Genomic DNA, 7,073 nt, shown 5'->3' with positions numbered 1-7,073 from the left:
ACATTAGCCTTACCCAGATGGTACAATACACTCATATCATAGTCCTTCACCAACTCAAGACATCTTTTTTGTCGAAGGTTCTAGTGTTTTGGATAAACATATATTGTAGACTCTTATGGTCGGTGAGCACATTCACATAGACACGATAAAGATAGTGTCTCCAAATCTTCAAAGCAAAAGCAATCGCCTCTAGTTCCAAGTTATTAGTCAGATAATTATTTTCATGCACCTTAAGTTGCCTAGAAGTATGGGCTATCACCTTAAAATGTTGCATCATAACACAACCCAAACCAACCATGGATGCATTACAATAAACAACAAAACCATCAAACCCTTCTGACAAGGTCAAAATAGGGGTTGTAGTAAGACAATCTTTCAACTCTTGGAAACTCTTCTCACAAGCTTCTGACCATTGGAACTTCACTTTCATTTGAGTCAACTTAGTTAAAGGAGATGAGATCAATGAAAAACCTTCTATAAATCTTCTATAATATCCAGTTATGCCCAAGAAACTTCTAATATCAAAAGGGGACAATGATCTTGGACCATTCTTAACCGCCTCTATTTTTTTTGGATCAACCATAATCCCTTCACCAGACATAATGTAACCAAGGAAAGCAACCTCTGTTAATCAAAACTCACACTTATTGAATTTGGCAAATAATTGCTTGTCCCTTAGAGTTTGCAACACAATTATCAAGTGATTAGTATGCTCCTCTTCATTCGGAAAGTAAACCAAAATATCATCGAAAAATACAATCACAAACATATCCAAATATTGTTTGAACACCCTATTCATCAAGTCCATGAATAGCATAGGGGCATTAGTCAAACCAAATGATATAACTAAGAACTCTTAATGTCCATACCTTGTTCGAAATGCCACCTTGGGAACATCACACTCCCTCACCCTTAGTTGGTAATAACTGGAATGGAGGTCAATCTTAGAGAAATAACTTGCCCCTTGCAATTGGTCAAACAAATCATCTATTCTCGAAATCAAATACTTATTCTTGATGGTTACTTTATTTAATTACCGGTAGTCAATACACATATGAAGCGACCATCCTTCTTTCTAAAAAACAAAATGGGAGCACCCTATAGAGATATACTTGGTCTAATAAAACCTTTTCTAACAAGTCTTTCAATTGATCCTTTAACTCTTTTAGTTCCAGCAAAGCCATTTAGTAGGGGGGAATAAAAATGGGTTGGGTATCGAGAAAACGGATTATGCTAAAGTCAATTTCCCTTTTGAGAGGAATATCGGTTAGATCTTCCAGAAACACATCCAAAAATTCATTAACAATAGGGACCGACTCTACAGTAGGGGATTAAGAATTAGTATCCCTAACCCTCACAAGATGGTAGATGCAACATTTCAAAATTAGTTTGCAATCTTTAACGTATGAAATGAATTGACCTTTGAACAAAGAATTACTGCCCTTCCATTCTAGGATCGACTCATTTGAAAATTTGAACTTAACCACTTGGGTTCTCCAATCAATAGAAGCATAGAATTCATATAGATAATCCATACCAAGGATAACATTAGAATTGGTCATCTAAAGTTCAACTAGATCACATAGAATAACTTTATGAAAAACTAAAATCGAACAACTTTTATAGACTGTTTTAGCCATAACCGACTCATCTACGGGAATATAAATGGAAAAAGTCTCAAACAATATTTCAGGGCTAACATCAAACCTCATGGTCACATAAGGACTAACAAAAGACATATTTACACCCAGATCTAGCAAAGCATAAATATCATAGTGAAAGAAAGACCCGTAACATACCAGTAACAACATTTGGAGTCTCCTCAAGCGCTTGCTTACCATGAAGAGCATAGAACCAATTATTGTATTTACCATTGTTTGGTTGAACTTGAGCACCTTGTTGCACTTGGCCTCCATGAGCAACGAGGCCTTGAGGACAACCATCATTAACCTAACACTCCTTAGGCCACTCACATTTACATTGATCAAACCAAATATGAGAACCACCCTTTAATTGGTAAGTAGTCAACTCCGCCCTCTCAACTGAGCTAATCCCATAATCTTCACAATTTTGTGAATACTATCAACAAATTCTTATGGATCCTTTTCTAATGTAGGACCCAAAAACTCTGGAGGATTCATCCTCATGAAGTCACGAACCTTTTTTACTTTCATTGTCATGACCCAACCCTGTAGTCCATAACTAGTGCCCGAGTTGGACACTCATATACATGTCTATTAGATATCATCAAACTGAAACTAAACACAATATAGAGTCTTTGTGAAAACATAATGTTATCTCAAAATGTCACACATATTTATCAAGGTATCCTGTCTCTTAAGAAGTCATAATTAATCAAATATCATAATACACGAGCTGACAAGGCTGGTACAACATACATGAACGTCCCCAAATATATACATAAGCCGATAAGGCTGCTACTACATGCAAAATCCTAATATATATATATATATACGCATGCTGACAATTCATCCACTACGTACGAGAATATCCCAAAATACATCATGCTAACACAGCCGAACAACATCTATACACAACCCACACATATGTCTACGGACCGCTACGAGTATCAACAGTAACATATGATGGGATAGGGCCCCATCGTACCCTTGGATAAACATATATATACCCATCAAAAGGATATATACCAAAAGTCTAGGCTCTGGGACAATAGAGTACTTCAAGACATTTGAATAGAAGTCCTAAGTTGCTGGATCACCAAAGCGAGTATCTACACCTGCGAGCATGAAATGCATCACCCCTCGAAGAAAAGGGGTTAGTACGAGATACATACTGAGTATGTAAAACATAAAATAAATAATAATGATCATACTGAAGTAGAGATTCCAGGAGACAAGCATGATAATCAAGAAACCACTGTACCTATGTGTTATGAAATGAAATCATGCATATCATTATCATATACCATACCCGGACCATTATGGGACTCGGTATCACTATCTTATGATCATATCATCATATACATATACCATACCCGACCCTCTAGTAAGGGACTTAGTAATTAATATTGTAACACTGTGTATAAGAACATACCCGGCCTAGGATTCGATAAGAGACATATTGAGGCATGCACGAGTAGAATATCATAAGCAACCATACATAATTAGATCATCATCTGAGACTTAATGGAATCAGTATAATAACTAACATTCAAATGTCAAGGCAATAGTCATGTTAAGCACTCTTTGTATATCAAAATGAAATATATCAAATAGAGCTTCAGGAATCATATGTCGTATATCAAGATAATGCAAAACAGTTATTGAAAGTTAACGACATTAATCATTATAGGGTCTGTAGGAATAGGAATTTTTATACACCAACTACTATTTAACGTATAGAGGACTCGAAGGGAAATATCTCAATTACCTTAGGAGGTCTAACATCAAGAAGTGAATAAAGATCGTGAATATCACTCAGAACTTATGAATAGAATTACCCTAAGCTCATATCATTCATCACTTAAATCTAAGACATGCCAAAAGAAACAAGGGACAACTTTACATACCTTTAACACTTAATATGTGATTCGATATGTATACGTTGTCCAAAAATCTCAACCTATATTAAGACATTAAGACTATGGTTAAGCTATGAAAAGGCATAAAATGTACTTTGACATTAGCAGCTTATTTCTAGATAATTGGGCAGCAACTCTCCTACATCACTCACTCTCCTTACATCCAAACCAGTCGTACAACACAACAACCAAGTAGCATCAACAATCACACATTCAAATTCCATATTAAGACTAGCCAAGACAAGATTCCCGAATACTTTGAACAACCCACATAACTTTTTAATATTTGTTAATCATCAATATAATGACTATTATACTATCAAATTACTCCTAATAGCCCACAATCACCATGCTTTATCGAAACAATTTATAATAGCCCTAAAATTACAACCATACAATATATATTTGTAACTATACTTAATCCATCAATTCGACACAATAGCAATACATTACAACCATGCCTTAAAATAATTACAATTTAAACTTGAAATACGACATTCTTCCATTCTCATTATATAATCAGCCACATCAATAACACCAACATTAATTATAATTAACTCCATCATTTCTGGATTAAGACAGCCCATTAATTACCATCATCAAAATGTAAGTCTTAACTCTTAATTCCTCAAACCAACAAGAACTACAACCCACCTAAATCAGCCCATTAATTGAATAAATATAATTTCACTCTGTTACACCCCACACTCTTGAACCTTGAAATATGTTCCTATTCTTCCTGAAGGTGGATATGAGACCTCTACTGTCCACGCACATCAAAAAACTTTAAGAAAAGAAGAATGTGATACCCCGTGAGAGGGAAGGTTGGAAATAGAGTCGTGAGAATCTGGAATGAGTTGGAGGCCATAAAATGAATCGTAGGACTCGATTTACCTACGTAAGATACTAATTTAGAAGTCTTATCTACTTGAGTTACTTAAATACATACAAATATTATGTAGCACGGATTACATAGTCTCTTAAAATAAGACGAGATTATGAACCCACGAGGAAGATAAGAGAAGGACACGTGGCGGTCTAGGAAGATGACATGTGGAAGCACCTCAAGAAAAGAGTTCATCCACCTTATTTGGGTCAAGTAGGTTACCCACCTACTTATGGGTGGGCCCCACTAAGGACACGTGGCAGCCCCTTATTGGTTGCATGGTTGAGGTTGCCCAATAAGGGCTTGACACATGTCACCCTTAGGGATGACACGTAACAACTCCTAAGGATACATATATATGCATATTATGTGACTACTAAGCTCATTCCTTATCTACAACTTCAGCCAAACAAACAGAAAAAAACGTTGGAGGGAAAGAAAGAGGCAGCCATGGCTTAAAAGAAGTTCAAGGTGAGTTCTCCAATTTTTCTCCGCGAATTAATTATCTATGGTGTTCCTCAAGCATGTGAATATGTATATATGTTTCTTACGATGTCTACAGAATTATTTTTTAGGCTTTACACCTAGAAGAGTGTGAAAGAAGAAGAGGAAAATGCTAGAGGGGCAAAACAGGGAGCTACGGGTTTGGGCCTTGGAAGGTGGGTTCTTCGATTTTGTTCCGCGAATTAATTATTCAGGGTATACCATGGTTACATAATGGTGTTTAATAACATAAAATTCCAATTTGGTTCAGTGGAAAAGGGACACAAACAGTCCACCCCATTTTAGCACACCAAGAAGTTTTCGAGATGCAATTTTGGCGAGTTTTGGCCAATTTCGGGTAAGGTAAGGTTTCTCCTTTAAATTTGGACTCTATGTTGCTGTTATGGAGTGTTTTAAACTTCCTATAGGTGTCTTTAAATATGAAAATTTCATAGAAATGCTTGATGTTGAAGACAATCTAAATTGGAGTCGTTATAGTTTAATTGTTGTCGAAGTAAAGTGTTGTTCTTGTGGTGTGATGATGAAGGTATGTGGGGGTGTGTTGAAGGGACTAAAAGTGTTATAAAATAGGTGTGTGTACTTCTGGTTTCATCCATCCGACCCCTCGTTTCATATAATTAAAGGCGTTGCAAAATAAAGTCTAGAAACCCTATTTTAATATTATAGTTTCGAGCGAGTCGTTGGAGTTTATGTTGTATATTGTTGGTGTGAATTTCTTAAACATATGCTCCAGGTTATTATTGTTGGTTGGATGTAGGTATTAGGGGTGTAATTGGAAATTCTTATAGGGCACATTATAGGGGAGATGCTGCTCAATTTTCGTTAACGCCTTAGAGACCTAGTCGAGAAGACGAACAAGGACATAGGTCCCATGAATACTAAGGTGCAACTTAAGATGCTGGAAAGTCAAGAGTGATTTCTATACGTATTAATTCCTTGTTGAAAAGGTTCAAAGAACGATGAGGCGAACGTGGCAAAGAGTAACTCATGTGAGGTGTGTGAAGCTTTCTCTTGGCATGTTTTTGGAATAAGTATGTAAAGCTATCTTTATTTCATTTTGGCATGTTTTGGACTTAAGTGAATTGAGTGTGAAATGAGGGGATAATTCCATTCCCATAACTCGAAGTACGCCTCATAATCCCTGTCCAATGCTTAGTATTGGAACTCCTACAAGAATTAAGTATTGTTTGTTAAGGATTCTACGTGTTAAAAAGTAGTGTGTGGAAATCTATCTCTCGTTTCTCTTGATATGTACTTGGTATGAAAATGAGATTATGATGCCATAGTTGTTCACCAAGCCCCAGGATTGGCCAGGTATGAATTATGTACATGATGACCGCACAAAGGGAAGTACACACTACATAGAGCTTATTCTCTTTCTTTTTTGGCATGTCTTAGTTGTAAGTTAAATATGGCATGAGCTCTGGAGTAATTCTATTCTTAAGAATCTCTTATTTACTTCTGATTATTGAATTCCCATGATAGTTGAGCTATTTCCCAGGAAACTTTTATATGTTAAAGAGGTAACAAATGTACAGGCTCCAAGTCTTTAAGACTATAGGATAACAAGTATTTCTGTTTCCATAAGCGACTTGGCCTTACGTAGGTACATGTCTAAGGTCCCCAAGGTTACAATTGGTATAGACCATAATGGCATTTAGAGGACACTCGAGATGACTACACTACTACTTGGGTCCTCAGGCTAAAGCTTAACTTTCTTATTCTGTCGAATCTCTAATAATAATTTAAATTACATATAGTTACTCAGTACTCTATTCGTGTATACTGTAACCCTTTTTCTCCGAGTCACAGGCCGATTATCAGATTCGTGCTCAATTCCACTGCATTATCCACTGCCCCTCACTAGAAGGCCGAGATATATATATATATATATATGATGATGTGTGTAATAAGGTGGTGATGGCATGGGGCCTATGATGGTTTTATAGATGTATTCACTGGACCCCTAATAGGGCCGGCTATATGGTATAATTTGAGCATGCATACTTTTTACGATTCACAGGGTACATGTAAAAATTTCTGATTTGATATTTTATCCTCTGTTTTGTATATCTCAGATATGCTTCTAGTTGTACTATGCTACATTTTATATACTCAGTA

The sequence above is a fragment of the Solanum dulcamara genome, chromosome 4, assembly GCF_947179165.1.
Source record: "Solanum dulcamara chromosome 4, daSolDulc1.2, whole genome shotgun sequence".
Taxonomy (NCBI): Eukaryota; Viridiplantae; Streptophyta; class Magnoliopsida; order Solanales; family Solanaceae; genus Solanum; species Solanum dulcamara.
Note: the sequence above shows the minus strand (reverse complement) of the source record.